The 16,230-nt window shown below is 42.6% G+C and overlaps 1 protein-coding gene across 3 annotated transcripts in view; it reads left to right on the plus strand.

Moving 5' to 3' along the window:
* Grin2b (glutamate ionotropic receptor NMDA type subunit 2B) overlaps positions 1 to 16,230 on the plus strand; it is a 453,007-nt gene that overhangs the window by 120,352 nt on the left and 316,425 nt on the right. The gene's annotated exons all lie outside the window — the stretch shown is intronic.

Genomic DNA, 16,230 nt, shown 5'->3' on the forward strand with positions numbered 1-16,230 from the left:
TATTGAAGATCAGCCTTAGTCCATGGTGATCTGATAGGATGCATGGGACAATTTCAATATTTTTATATCTGTTGAGGCCTGCTTTGTGACCAATTATGTGGTCAATTTTGGAGAAGGTACCATGAGGTGCTGAGAAGAAGGTATATCCTTTTGTTTTAGGATAGAATGTTCTGTAGATATCTGCCAGATCCATTTGATTCATAATTTCTCTTAGTTTCACTGTGTCCCTGTTTAGTTTCTGTTTCCATGATCTGTCCATTGGTGAAAGTGGTGTGTTGAAGTCTCCCACTATTATTGTATGGAGTGCAATGTGTGCTTTGAGATTTACTAAAGTTTCTTTAATGAATGTGGTTGCCTTTGTATTTGGAGCATAGATATTCAGGATTGATAGTTCCTCTTGGAGGATTTTACCTTTGATGAGTATGAAGTGTCCCTCCCTGTCTTTTTTAATGACTTTGGGTTGGAAGTCAATCTTATCAGATATTAGAATGGCTACTCCAGCTTGTTTCTTCATGCCATTTGCTTGGAAAATTGTTTTCCAGCCTTTCATTCTGAGGTAGTGTCTATCCTTTTCTCTGAGATGAGTTTCCTGTAAGCAGCAAAATGTTGGGTCTTGTTTGTGTAGCCAGTTTGTTAGTCTATGTCTTTGTATCGGGGAGTTGAGTCCATTGATATTAAGAGATATTAAGGAAAAGTAATTGTTGTTTCCTGTTATTTTTGTTGTTAAAGTTGGCATTTTGTTCTTGTGGCTGTCTTCTTTTAGGTTTGTTGAGGGATTACCTTCTTGTTGTTTCTAGGGCGTGGTTCCTGTCCTTGTATTGGTTTTTTTCTGTTATTATCCTTTGAAGGGCTGGATTCGTGGAGAGATAATGTGTGAATTTGGTTTTGTCGTGGAATACTTTGGTTTCTCCATCTATGTTAATTGAGAGTTTGGCTGGGTATAGTAGCCTGGGCTGGAATTTGTGTTCTTTTAGTGTCTGTATAACATCCGTCCAGGATCTTCTGGCTTTCATAGTCTCTGGTGAAAAATCTGGTGTAATTCTGATAGGCTTGCCTTTATATGTTACTTGGCCTTTTTCTCTTACTGCTTTTAGTATTCTATCTTTATTTAGAGCATTTGTTGCTCTGATTATTATGTGTCGGGAGGTATTTCTTTTCTGGTCCAGTCTATTTGGAGTTCTGTAGGCTTCTTGTATGTTCATGGGCATCTCTTTCTTTAGATTTGGGAAGTTTTCTTCTATAATTTTGTTGAAGATGTTTGCTGGTCCTTTGAGTTGAAAATCTTCATTCTCATCCACTCCTATTATCCGTAGGTTTGGTCTTCTCATTGTGTCCTGTATTTCTTGGATGTTTTGAGTTAGGATCTTTTTGCATTTTACATTTTCCTTGATTGTTGTGCCGATGTTCTCTATGGAATCTTCTGCACCTGAGATTCTCTCTTCCATCTCTTGTATTCTGTTGCTGATGCTCGTATCTATGGTTCCAGATTTCTTTCCTAGGGTTTTTATCTCCAGTGTTGCCTCATTTTGGGTTTTCTTTATTGTGTCTACTTCCCTTTTTAGGTCTAGTATGGTTTTGTTCATTTCCATCATCTGTTTGGATGTGTTTTCCTGTTTTTCTGTAAGGACTTCTACCTGTTTGATTATGTTATCGTGTTTTTCTTTAAGGATTTGTAACTCTTTAGCAGTGTTCTCCTGCAATTCTTTAAGGGATTTTTGTGCTTCCTCTTTATTGTCTTCTGCCTGTTTAGCAGTGTTCTCCTGCATTTCTTTAAGTGTGTTATTAAAGTCCTTCTTGAAGTCCTCTATCATCATCAGGAGATATGCTTTTAAATCCGTGTCTAGCTTTTCCGGTGTGTTGGGGTGCCCTGGACTGGGCGAAGTGGGGGTGCTGGGTTCTGATGATGGTGAGTGGTCTTGGTTTCTGTTAGTAAGATTATTACGTTTACCTTTCGCCATCTGGTAATCTCTGGGGTTAGTTGTTATCGTTGTCACTGTTTAAAGATTGGAGCAGAAGCTGTGTTCCACTCACCAGCAGTCTCTAAATCCTGCGGTGGGGGTCGTGGGTAGCTGACGGTACCCCGGTGCTGGTCCAGCCGGAAGAGGCCTGTGGTCCTACTCAGGCCGTTTTTCTGCTTCCCTAACTAATGCAGTCTCTGGTCCCGCGTGCAATTGGATTGGAGCAGAAGCTGTGTTCCACTCTCCAGAAGTCTTAAGATCCTGTGGTGGGTGTTGTGGGTAGCTGGTGAGTGTCAGCCGACCCTGCGCCCCAGCTGCCCCGGTGCTTTTCTGACCGGAAGAGGGTTGTGGCCCTATGTAGGCCGGATTTCTCTCTCCCCAACCAGAGCAGTCTCAGGTCCCGCGTGATTGGACTGGAGCAGAAGCTGTGTTCCACTCACCAGCAGTCCCAAAATCCTGCGGCGGGGGTCGTGGGTAGCTGGCGGGTGTCAGGCAACCCTGCGCTCCCGCTACCCCAGCGCTGATCCAGCTGGATGAGGCCTGTGGCCCTACTCAGGCTGGTTTCTGCTTCCCTAACTAATGCAGTCTCAGGTCCCGCGCAATTGGATTGGAGCAGAAGCTGTGCTCCACTCACCAGAAGTCTTAAGATCCTGTGGCGGGTGTTGTGGGTAGCTGGCGAGTGTCAGCAGACCCTGCGCCCCAGCTGCCCCGGTGCTTTTCTGACCGGAAGAGGGTTGTATATTTTACTCTTTCCTACTAACTTTAATTTCTTTTCTGTCTATTAAGAACAATAGAGTCAACTGTCGTCTGTTTCCTTGACGCACAGCCTACCTAGCCTTTTTTGTGTGCCTTTATTTCTTTCTACACACTTTCATTTGTGCCATCAGGGACAATTAACTCCAGAAGTCACCTCACCATGGGTTATACTCCACGCAAATCAAAGAGAACAATGAAGGGAATGCAGGGTGATTCTTCAGCAAGGGGCATCTTACCCAGGGCTACATGTCTTTGGGTGAAGTTGCCCTGCCTGACTCTCAATTTTACTGTACAACAGATATTCTGGTAACTTCTGTATGTCCCCCTCCCCTGATTCTCAGCGTTTTATGTTTCTCATTCCAAGAATGTTAGTTAGTACGTAAAGACTATTCTCTGGGGATGTTCTTCAGAAATGTACCCATTCTTCATGGGGGCCAGGTACTCGGAGGGCATTGCTGCTCCAAGACTGCTGGTACGGAAGTGAGGTTGAGCCACAAACATCATCCGGAGATACCCATCCTATTCTGTGGTGGGTGATACCTGTGGCACGCAGGACCTGATTTTTTTTCCAGTTTGAACCAGAGTCTTGTGGGCATGATCGTGGTGGCATGCATATGGTTGGTGGTTAGAGAAGGAAACAGATGGCCCCTTCAATTGGTTTAATTGCAATAGCATTTAAGAAAAGGATTGCTTGCCAATGCATGGACAATGTGCAGAGGCTACAAGAAAGGGGCACTGTGTTGAAGCAAGTCGGAGCTTTGTACAGTGACTGCCCTTGGAGGTCGTGAAGGAGGAGGGAGGGGATGATGCCTAGAATCTCCAGAGGGTTGCATGGAAAGAGTGTTGTGGAGAGGATTCCTGGAGGGAAGCTGTGATGTCCATGGAAGTGCTACATCTAGCGAGTGGACTCCGTGGCAGTCTGTACAGAGCTGTGTGGAGTGGGGAGCACAGCTTGAAGAGTCACTGAAAGAAAGGTGTCCAGGGGACATTCAGATGGGAAGAAACATTGAGCAGGCTGGGGACATAGCTCCTTCTACCTCCCCAGCTCCCCTCAAAATCTGGGGTGTTGGTGGAAGTCTATAATTCCAGCACTCTGGAGGCAGGAGGGTCAGAAGTTCAAGGTCATTCTTGGCTACACATTGGGCTACATGAGACCCTATCTCAAACTTAAAACAAAATAATTTAAAATGAAAGACCCAAGGAGACTTTCAGCAAGCCAGTTTCTCCATTTCACAGAAGAAATCAGAGCCACAGGGTGGTTTGTGTCAGAACTGTAACAATTATAAGACCATCCCATCCACAGTTCTGTGCCTTCGGCTCATGTGGTTATTCCTAGGGAAGGAAAAAGAAGAGAGACAGGGAAATGAGAGAGTTAAGGACTAACTGACGGCGGATGCTCTGCAAAGGGGCTCGATACCGCAGGATGTCAGAGGAATTTAAGCAAGTTTAGAACTTAATTATGATCGGCTGTGTGGTTAACAAATGTGTTTATTGATTGGAATAATAAAGACAGCATTTTATATTAGAGAGAGTCTGATTGTACTTCCCGTATGACCTGATATCCAGCCAGCTCAGATAGAATAGCTTTTATTCCCTATTGATTCTGGACTGGCTGTGGGCATTCTGAGGTACAGTTTCAGAGGTTAATTGTAAACCTAGGCTTTGCTGTGAAGACCGTGATGTTTGGATACTGTGTTTTATCAGCACATGCCAAGGACAGAGGTTTAATGGATACACACACATATAACGCTCATCTGTATGTAGATTTATACTTACATGTAGACACATGCAAATAACCCTAGATATATCAGTAATTACTAACAAAGAATATTGACCTTGGAATAATCTCTGTATAATACCAGGCTATCAGAAACAGGAATGATGCTTATGGTATTTCCCCTTCATTTAAGTACTTTGGGGAATGAAGGTTCTAGAATGCTGCCTTTACTTGCTTGAGCACTGGTGGAGCTGGAGAGTGATGACTCATTATTGGTGCTGCTCATTCCTTCCAGTCACGAATAGGCATTTGTTGGGCACTGATTTTATGCATGTCACTTTGGTAAATACTGGGGCTGGAGAAAGGAGACAGATGTGGTCCCCATGTCATTTCATTAAGGTTGGCATGAGAGGCATTTGATTAGTAAACAGAATGGGACCGAAGTCCTACAGTGCTTGTATTCTCATCTCCGTTCCTTTGGAGCCGATGGCTGCAGACATGACCCTGAGGTACAATGGGTAGCTATTTACACTCGAAGCTGTCCTGTTACTTAGCATAAAAGGAGGCTGGTTAGTGGCTGGTGAGCAGAGGCAGGAGCATTGCCGGCCACCCCCGAGTGTTCGCATCTATTTTCAATACAGCTCATGCTAGATTGTCCCTTGCAGACTTTAAAGCAGCCTATTTCTGAGGTCAGTGGAGATTGCACTTGAGTTAGAGGAGGGAGGAGTGGGGAGGGGAGGGCAGAAGCTCTTGGGTTTCTCTCTAAGTAATTTGAATCAAAAGGAACCCCTTATCTGCCTCCAAGCAGAGAAGATTCTCGATTCACGTCCAGTGAATAAATACCAGGTGCCTGCTATTTGCTAGATGCTTTCAAGTAAATTGTTTAATATTCCCAATGACCCCACGAGAGAAAGATAGTCCCCCTTTTATATGTCAGAAAATGAGGACCAAGTGTTTTCTGGTTCTCTTGTTCCTTTGCTCCCGAGATAAGCAAGTGTCCAAGCCAAGCTTCAACATCAGCACCTTGGACCTTAGAGAATTGTTGTTGTTGTTGTTGTTGTTATTATTATTATTATTACTACTATTGCACTATGTCTTAAAATACTATTAGAGGGCTGGTGAGATGGCTCAGTGGGTAAGAGCACCCGAATGCTCTTCCGAAGGTCCAGAGTTCAAATCCCAGCAACCACATGGTGGCTCACAACCACCCGTAATGAGATCTGACTCCCTCTTCTGGTGTGTCTGAAGACAGCTACAGTGTACTTACATATAATAAATAAATAAATCTTAAAAAAAATAAAATACTATTAGATATTTTGGTTGTATTAGTTAATTTTCTTGTGACAAATGCCTGACCAGCAGTAACTCAAGGAAGGAAGGGTTTGTTTGGTATTGCCATGGAGACAAGAAACTTTGCATCTGTGTCAATCAGGAAGGGGAGAGAGATGCTTGACCCTCTAGCTCCTTTACCCCTTTATATTCACTATAGGACCCCAGCTCATGCAATGAGGCCATCTCTATCCAGGGTGGATCTTCTACTCTCTGTTCCATCTCTCTGGAAGACCCTCATACACATCCCCAAGGGTGTGTTTCCTATGTGATTTCAAACACTGTCCTCTTGACTATGAAAATGGGCTGTCACATTTACTTTCACTTCCTGATGTCTCCTACTCACCAGTTAGCAGCATTAGATGAGCCTCACAACACACGGGGCATCCTCTCTGAGAGCTCGGAGCATGTGACAGTGATGCCCGATTTGTGTGTCATGACTCTTTGGAGATTGGACCCCATTCCATGTTGGGTGTCCTCTGGCACTTAGAAAATGATTGATTAATATTTGTCAGACAAGTCAATTTTCAGAGTCATTCTGACAAGGAGGTTATCTCAGACTTTATGGATAAAGCTGCTGAGGCGGATACAACTAAAGAAAGTGATCCAAGATCTTGACAAAGTTAAGAATGCAGGCTGTACCGGCTTGGAATACACTCAGGCCTTAGAAACAGCCTTTCTCGAGGCTAGGGCTGGGAGAGAGTTTAGTAAAGTGCTTGCTTCACATGAGTTCAGATCTTCAGTGTCCACGGAAAAAGCCAAGCATGGCAGTATGTGCCTACATGCACTGGGGAGGTGGAAGCAGGAGGGCCCCTGGAACCCGATGGCCAGCCATAGATGCAGTGAGAGACTCTAACTCTAAAAGTGAGGTGGCAGGGGCTGAAGGACGATACTTGTCATTGACCCCTGGTGTCTGTCTGCACATGGCCATCATATACATGCATGCATATACACCTACAAACATGTATAGATACAAAGCAATAAGGACATACCACATGCCTATGAAACCCAAAGCTTTGCTCCTGTTACTATGTTCGATGTGTGAGTTTTTTGGAAAATGCTTTCTTGGTGGCTGTAGTGGCTTGGAGTATGCTCAGGCCACAGAAAACAGCTTTTTTTTTTTTTTTTTTCAAAATTACCATTTTTAATTGAGTTCAGGTCAGGCTGTTTTTCAGCAGCCCAGAACTTTATTTTCTGCAAGATATCTGTGGGTCTGATGATCCATCTCCTACCTCTGTAAGATGCCGGTGGGTCCGATGGTCCATCTCCTACCTCTGCAAGATGCCTGTGAGTCTGATGGTCCATCTCCTACCTCTGCAAGATGCCTGTGGGTCTGATGGTCCATCTCCTACTTCTGCTCTCTGTTGTCCTGGAATCTTTGAGTTCCTTCCCAGCTCAGTTTTTCCTGCTTCTCATCTCTCTCTCTCTCTCTCTCTCTCTCTCTCTCTCTCTCTCTCTCTCTCTCTCTCTCTCTCTCTCTCTGTCTCTCTCTCTCTGTCTCTCATCATCCCATTTGTTATCTTTGCCCACCCCCCTCCTTATACTCAGGAACAAGCCAATTTTTTTTTGTATTAACACTTGCAAATGTTCTTTTGCTGTTGGAGCACACAATTGCCCTAATTAGATACCAAACGGTGACAATCAGACTCAGGTTTCAAAAGGTTTGGCTTTCAGCAGGACTACCCACACTGTCCTAGGAGGCATATACATGAATTATAATTAAGAACCATGTGCAGATGGTAGAAGAGAAACTTTGAGCAATGTTGTTGCCTCCTCCTGCAGATCATGAAAGGAAAAGAAGAAAAAGCAGTCACGAGTGACTGCTTGCAATGGGAGTGCAGTTGGTCATCTGCACTTGTCTTAAAACATACATGTGTAAAGTGACCTATAACCCTTCATCAGTGATCGGCAGAACTCTCCTCCAAGACTTGGATATGCGCAGAATTGACACATGCTTGTCCATAAAGTGGGAACAGCCCTGGGTTCGGTCACTGGGAGATCACAGAGCAGAGCAACTCAAGCAGACCCATGAGTTGATGGAGTGAGGGCAAGCAGGCAATTGCTCAGTACAGTTGGCCAAAAAAAAAAAAATAGCTCTGCAAACTCAGAGCCATATTTGCCCTTGGCAGGAATGGGGTGGATTTTTCTGGGGCATCTGAGGAGCTGGTGGTCCTATGACAGTGTGCTTTCCTGCATTGCGAAGACTGGATGGTTTTCTTTCTAGGCACCTATTGCTTGATCTTTCCTCCCCCTCCTCCAAGTCTGTTCTCCATCACATACTTCCTCAGAAGCAACTTGACTTAGGATCTGTTCTCACTCATTTTCTAGTTCAGTCATTTGGATCTGTGGTATCCGTGACGGTGTGGTATCCGTGACGGGCTGACTGACACACATTTCCCACAGGAGTATACTCCTGCTTGTGACCATGTAGGCCCCACGGGTTTGGCCTGTTTGTAAGATAACCCAGTCAATCTGGCATTCTTCGTTGGTTTCAGAGGGATGCAGTCATGGTAGCTGCCCACACTCTCCAGCTTCCCACCGGGCTCAGAGAGCCGAATCCCCAAAGAGGAATCGATGGTGGTTATACAGTGAAAAGGAAGACACAGGCAGAACTCAGACATGGCTGTGAAGTTTCGAGTCAACCCAAGACAAAAGATGGCCTCTTTAGATCTCATTTGTATATATTTAGCTGTTTTTAAGTAGATATTAGACAGCAAGTGCCTAACACTTTCGCATTATTATTAATGTTATTATTATTATTTTGGTGATCATAACCACAATGATGATGAGGAAGAAGACGATGGTGGTGGTGTGAGTGTGGTAATGCATATATGATGGTCAGAGGACAACCTTTCACATCTTGGGTTCTCTCCTTCAACTCTGAGTTCTAGGAATCAAACTCAGGTCATCAGGGTTGTACGGGAAGCACCTCTACCCACTTACACATTTTGCTGCCCCCTGAATACATTTTAGAGATTGAAACTGGATTTGCCAACATGAAAAGTGTGTGGATGCTGTTGCATTTCACCTGCTGCAAATAGATGTTGATCTTGTTCTTCGTAATGGCATCTGACAGTGCAGGCTGGCCATCTGTGCTACCCACACTGCCTGCTCAGATGGCCAGTGAGTGCATCTGCTGCCCAAACTGAGTGTTCTGACTCAAAAAACATGAGCTCAACAGCCTCTGTCTGTCTGTCTGCCTGTCTGTCTGTCCTGTCTCTTCTCTCTTTCTCCTGTCTCCTGTATTTCTCTCTCTCTCATACACACACACACACACACACACACACACAGTTAATAGTCACTGTCATTTAAAGGCTCAGTTTTTGTTTGGTTAGGTATATCCTTTGTCCTCTGTTTAAGACATTTTTTTTTTCAGTCAGGCTTCAAACTCACTAGGCAACGAAGGGTAGCCTTGAACTCCCGTTCCTCCTGCTGCACTCGACAGTGTCAGGATTATAGATGTGTATCACCATGCCTGGTTTTACACTACAGTGTCGAATCTAGATCTTCATGCATGCTGCTAACTAACTGCACCACATCTGCAGCGCTCTGGTCCAGACGGTTAAGATTTAGAATTCCAACTTAAGTAGCTGAGAGGAAGGCTCAGCGGTTATGAGCACTTGTTGCTCTTACAGAGACTAGGTTAGGTTCTTATCACCCCACATATGGGGTAATAGGCACACCTGCCTATCACCCCAGTTCCAGGGGATCTTTCCTCTGCGGCTGCTATATGCACATGGTACACAGACATACATGCAAGCAAACACAAATGTAACAAAAGATGGGTTTTTTAAAAGGGTCTAATTTAAAACCCAAAACTAAGTTGGAACTGACAATTGCAAAAGGATGCTACTGAACAAGTTCTTTGGGCTCTGTTTTACAGACTTGAATTAAAGACATGTTGGCTTCATGACTCACTGGCTTTACAGTTCAGGCAAAGGTGCCTTCTGTCATTTCCTGCAATGGAACTTTAAGTTTTTCTCTATAGACGTTTGGTTAGGACGCTTCCTTATTAATTCTTAAATAATTCACAGTTGTCTTTGCTGTTATGAATATTATGTTTTCTAGTTGGTTAGAAGAAAAGTATTGATTCTTTTTCCTAATAGGACCATTTATCTACAGGCCTGGCTGAACTCTTATTAATTCAAACAGTTCTTGTGCTATCAGATTCTCTATGTAGATAACTATATTCTTAATGAAATGCCATTTTTCTTCTTGGCTCTCCTATCTTTGACACTTAGCCTTGTGGTGCTGATGTGGGTATTGAGCCCAAGAGAAAAGCACTCTCCTACTGACCAGAGCCCCAGTGCCTCCAAAATATTCTTTAGGAATAGTCTCACTAAGTATCAGGATGGCTTTTGGACTTACTAAGTGGCCCAGACAAACCTGGAACGTGTAATTCTCTTGCCTCTGGTTTCCAAGTAGCTGGAATTATATATATAGCTGCCAAACCCAGCTGAACGTTTAATTTTCTTGATTTATTTTGTTAGTGTTTCCAGTCACTCAAAAAAAAAATTAACCTTGAATCTTCTCAGTGACAAGGGGCAAACAGTCAGAGGTTTTTAGTGTGTAGCTTACAGGAGGAATCTTGGGGTCTACTTTCCACCATTAAAGAATGTTATTTGTGTAAATATTTCATATTTCTTTGCTGTGGCTGGGTATTTCAGTTCATGCTTTCTTCATTGCTTGGAGATTCTCCTGGCATCTTTGGCCCTTTAGTATAGGGATGGAGACGTAGAACCTAGTTATCCCATCCCTGCTTCTTGCTGTCAACCATATTTGATCATTACTGATACAATCATTATTAGAGAGATCCCCTGTGTTTTGGCTAGTTAATAGATTATCTTTGCTTTTATGGTCATAGGTGGTAGAGGTCTGGCATTATCTTATTTTGCCTGAATCTTTTACTTCTTTTTATTTTGGCAAGGGTGGAGCAGGGTGGGGGTTGCTGGCTACAAACCAGACAAGATGGGATAAAGCAAGGTATAATTTTTGGTATGTTCGGAATGAGGGTTATTTGTTGCTTTATTTTAAAAATTCAACATTCTTTTGTACTTCTTTTCTTATTTGATATTATTATTATTGTTAAATATTATGCATCAAATTTAAGAATAATTTTTAGAGTATTTTCTTTTATTATTTTATAATCTCTGCTTGAGGTGTCATAATTATGTTTTATGATATGTTTCCTTCACATTTTCCATTATTTTCTGTCTATTACTCATTTTACAGCTTTGTCATTTAATTGCCACTTAAAGGATCCCTTGGGGGCCGGCTATGTCTGTCCTCCGTACTGCATCTCACTGATATCATTTGTCCATTTTCGTTGTCATTGGCTTTATTTAATTTTTATTGACAATTTACACACTATATTCCAATCATGGTTCTCCCTCCCCTATCTCCCCCAACCCTCCCCACCCACCAATCTGACTCCATGCTTTCTTCTTCTCTCTTTCTTTAGAAATCAAACAGGCAAATTTAAAAAAAAAAAAAAAACAAGCAAACAAATCAGAATTTTTAAAAAAAAATTTAAAAAGCACAAGAAACGCACACACAATCAGGAATCATAATGTATAAGCAAGATGAGACTCCCTCAAAAATCAATGAAACAAAAGTATTCATTCTATTTATTTTTAAGAAATTCATAGGTTATATTTTGATGATATTCTTTGCTCTCTGACAGCTGCTCTGAGATTCTCTTTCACCTTCCTACCTATCCAAATTTATGAGTTTTCTTTTTCTTTTAAGAAACAAGCAAACAACTAAACATATGGAGCCTGATTAGTGTGGCCTGCCTACTTCTGAGCACGCGGCCTGCCCTGGGGCCTGTCTCATGCACCTTGTGTCACTCACTCCATTGCAGATAACCGACTTCCGTCTTCCAGCAGCTTTAACCATGTGTATCTTCTTGGCAAGGAGTGGGCCGTCGTGCCTGTTTCTGCTCACTGCTGGGATTCTGTCTGCTCTCAGCTTGTGTGTGAGGAATATGTGTATTCATATATACATCTGTCCTGTTGTATCTTGAACATGCTGTTTCCTAGAAGTTTCCACCACCTCTGGCTTTTACAATCGTTCTTCTTCTTCTCAGGGTTGAGTGAAATATGAGTTATAAATATTATAAACATTAGTTGTCCTCAATAACATTTTATTTTCTTAGAAATGTATGTAAAGTATACATTTTCCCCTAAATGCTCTGGAAATTTTGATGCTCTGTGCTTTCATCGTTATTCTGTAAAATGATTTGTACTTTGGGCTTCCTTTATTTCTTCTTTAAAAGTAAATCTCTTCAAAAGTTTAATGTATGTGATTGAAAAAACTAGTTATTTTAAAGTCAGGTATGGGTAGCCATCTGTGAGTTTGAGGCCAGCCTAGTCTACACAGTGGTCTACACAGGATGGCCAGGGCTATGTAGAGAGACACTATCTTCAAATAAATCAAAGCAAAATGTAATTTTTTTCTCATTGAAACACATTTTTTTAAAAAGGATACTTCTTTCATTTTGACTCTATAGAATTTGCCACATTATAGATTTATGTCTAATGTGTATTCTCTTATGAGCATTTATAGATATCTGAATTAATCCAAGCTTTTTGCTCATACTTCTGATAAAGGTCTTTCATATATTACTTATAAGATGTTTTGTCTGTTGAATTTATGCTTTTTTTTTCCATCTTAGGAATTTTAACTGCACTTTTCTGCACGTCAAACTTGTATTCTTAGATTTATATGTACTCGGGACTGCTGGTTGTATCATATTGGTGCCAGTGTGACATTTATCCTTACTTGTTGATATTCCCGCTGTTGGATTTTGTCTTGGTATCGTAATGTTGAGATGCTCACTCTGACCTTCAGGAAGGTCATGTCTTTCCCCGTGGAAGCTGCCTTTCTTTCCCTACCATTTCATGTGGCAAGTATTCATGCCTGTGTTCCATAGCTTTCCGGCTTCACTCACGGCTTGGGACAGTCCTGGGTCTGAAGCCTGCCTCTGGCACTGTTTTATTAGACACAGTTGCCCTGGGTAGCCCAGATCAGTCAAGCCTGCAATCTCCCTGCCCCAATTTCCCAAGTGCTGGGATTACAAGCATGTGCAAGGACATCTGTCTAGTTCCTAAACTCTTAATCTGTGGTTGACCACTGTCTGGCATATCCCAATGACAGACACTTTTAATGGAGTGACTCCAGGTGGCATCCTGATGGAGCGGTGCTTGGCAATTTTGGCTTACATTTTCCTACACAGTCACACTTCCTGTTGGCGCTATCCTGGAACTCCACTTTCTTTAAGGAAAGAGATGGTCCATCTCCCACACCAGATGGATGTAGAGTCCATTGGGAGCAAGTATAGGCTGTTTCTTGTCATAATCACCATAAAGAATGAAGCCTTCTGTGTGGGTCACTCAGCCCAAATGCCAAGGAAGCACACGGCTGAATAGGTGATGGCCAGTCTCTTCCTTCCTGCAGATTCTCTCGAATCCCCCTTTCCTCACAACCATGAAAGTATGAATGAGGACATCAAGCTTCCTGATGGTCATTCACTACTGGCTCCTAGCCTGGACGGCTCCTGAGTTCAGCCACTTCAGCTACATGACTAGGATTCTGTCAGTGAGGCAGATGTGACTCTGAGGACATTATATGTGACATCTTTTCCAGAAAGTTAGATCAGAAGAGAACTAATGTCCTTTGCCCCATGTGCGGTTCCTCTTAATATTCCCCTCAGCCTCTGTCTGATATTCCCCCCCTACCTCCCACACGCTCACTTTGTGCTGTCAAAAATAGCTGGGCTCCTTGAACAGCTTCTAAAAGCTCAACAGCAATACCCCTTGCATTTGCGGAGTATTTCATAGTCTTCAAAGCTCTTCCATACACATATTTTCATTTTGATCTTCACAAACCCTCTCAGGTATGTAGGTTAGGCCTCTTATCCTGATTTTACCAGTGACAAACCAGACAACAGTAATTAGGTGACTACCGCATCCTAATGCTCTTCATTAACACAAGACGGCTCTAATGCCAGGTTCGTAACTTCATTCATCCATCCATTTGTTCATGCTCACTTCTAGCTACCATACTATCAAAGAATGGAAAGAGAAAGCTTTTAGAATCAGACAAACTTGGGTATGAAGCCCAACTTGCTACATGATCTTGGTCCATGTATTTAACCTCCCAAATATCTTTTCTCACTTTTAACTCAGGGAGAATTATGACTTACAGTGTTTTCATAGGGATCAGATAATGCATGAAAAGTTTCCATCAATCATAGCATCCGAAACACACTCCATGAACTATTTGATATACAAAATGTTATATATCACAGTCTTACATAATGCTCTAATGTAGTGGTAAAATTGGCTACAGTTTATTGAATAGTTCCTGTTCATTGTATATGAGGCAGTGCTGTATCCTCAGAATGTAAATAGAAATGAGACAAAGTATTTCTTTTGGGTCTATCTCTTCTCTTAGATGATGATTCTGAAAGGTAGAGAGAGCATGGCATCTTCAGCATCAAAACTAGTGATCAAGGCTAATAATCAAAACTAATGTCCAGGGTTGGGATATAGCACAGTTATAGATCACTTGCTTAACATGTGCAAGGTCTTAGGTTCGATTCCCACCACTGGGGGATAAACGGAAATGAAGGAGAAACTCTGTCTGCAAGGTAGCAGATGCTTGGTACGTGGTTGCTCATGTAAAAGGCCTGCTTGGGAGGTCTCCTGTTGGGCAAGAAGGGCAGATGCCCCGTTGTGAAAGTGCACTAAACCAGTCACAGGCATTAGGCAGACCTCGGGGGCTTTGGTGAGAGGCCAAGGCAGCACTTTCCAGTTCTGGAGAGGATGAAGTAAAATGGAGAAGAGGAGGCCAACAGCAAAAGCCGGTGCATCCAGTCTGGTCTCAGTGTGTCCGAAGAAAGGAACGGCAGCATTTATCTCAGACCACACACTTTCTCTCAACTGCCCCCTCCCCACCCCACACACACTCTGAAACCGAGTTTGTATTCAAAGCTTTGTGTCTGCTCATGGTCCCTCTGTCACCGCTATCTCCCATAATGTATTACTTTGTAAAGAGCTTTGCTCTATCCCAGTATAAGAGAGATGGTTGGTAAAAACCAGATCCTATTTGCTGGCTGTCACCACTGGCCATTGCATGAAAGAGTGTAATACATTGTGTGAGGGAACATGGAGGAACACAAGAAGTGTTTAAAGAGAGCAAATAAGAGCTTGAAACAGGAGAGCATTGGGTGCATTAAAGTTAATAAACTGCCGTGGCAGAGTGGGCCACCTTTACATGTGAAGAAATCTGATTTAGGGACTTGTAACTGTAGGCATAGAATCCCAGTGGAATGAAGCGAGTGGATAGATTTTGCCAAATTCTGAATCTCTGGGTTCTCATTGAAAATCAGCCCTTGGAATCAAGCAGACTTTTTATTTATACATCTAGTCCCCATCTCCTTGAGATACTAAATCCAACTGTCTCCCACTGACTATCTGGTACTACTTGAGCCTCTGTATCCTACTGACTTTCTTTAAACGCTGGAAGGAGATGCTCAGTCCCCAGTTGTCCTGGCCGACCATCCATAGCTCATCAGCCTGAAAGTTTGGAAGCTTTGGAGTCATTCCTCATTTCTATGGAAACAGAGAGACCAGAAAGCTGTCAGGTGTGAGCTTTGCCGGGTGTGAACCATGGAGACACTCATATTATTTCTTTCCGGAGAAGTGAGGCAATCGATACAGGTCTCCTCTTGGCAGTGCTGAAGGATGACTGTAACAGCAAGAGTTCCAAAAGGTTTTCTGCCAAGAACTGGATTGGATTTTGTGCTTCCTCAGCCACAAAATGTCCTAGCATCTCACTCCGGAATCACTAACGCCCTTCGTGGTCAGTCTGCTCCACTTGAATGCTTCCTGATCTTCCTTTGTTCAATACCTTCATTATGATTTTTTTCTTCTTGTTAGCCAAATTCTCAATATTTTAGGTTCCTAATAATTCCTTTGTAAAGTCCCTCTTTTTTTTTTTTTTTTTTTTTTGGTCAAGGAAGCAGGAGAGATTAAATTGCATTTTCATGTTTGATAGATAAGTAGGAGTCTCTTCTAAGTCTGGGTGCTATTTGTAGGCTGTTTTCTTGGAGAAAAATGCTATGTTAAATCTATTTGCATTCTGGCATTATAACACCATTGACCTCACAGGATTACATAACTGTTTTGAGATTCAGTTTCTCCATTTGGGAAATGGGAATAAAAGGTCTAATTTGTAGAATATTTCATGGGAAGCAAAGAGATTGCAATGTGAGAAAAATACTTGCTAGTGCACAGTGTATAATACTGTACAATAAATGGCCATTTAAAGCAAAGCAACATAGGCAGGGCCCATTCTTATAAGATGAGAGGTGCTTAGGGCGAGTGATGAGAAACCTAAGAGAAATGGCTACAGCTCATGCTCTACAGAATTCTGCATCTTTAATCTGCTGCGTGGCGTGTGCTT

Source organism: Mus caroli, unplaced genomic scaffold, assembly GCF_978045245.1.
Source record: "Mus caroli unplaced genomic scaffold, Mus_caroli_1 scaffold_7, whole genome shotgun sequence".
Lineage (NCBI taxonomy): Eukaryota > Metazoa > Chordata > Mammalia > Rodentia > Muridae > Mus > Mus caroli.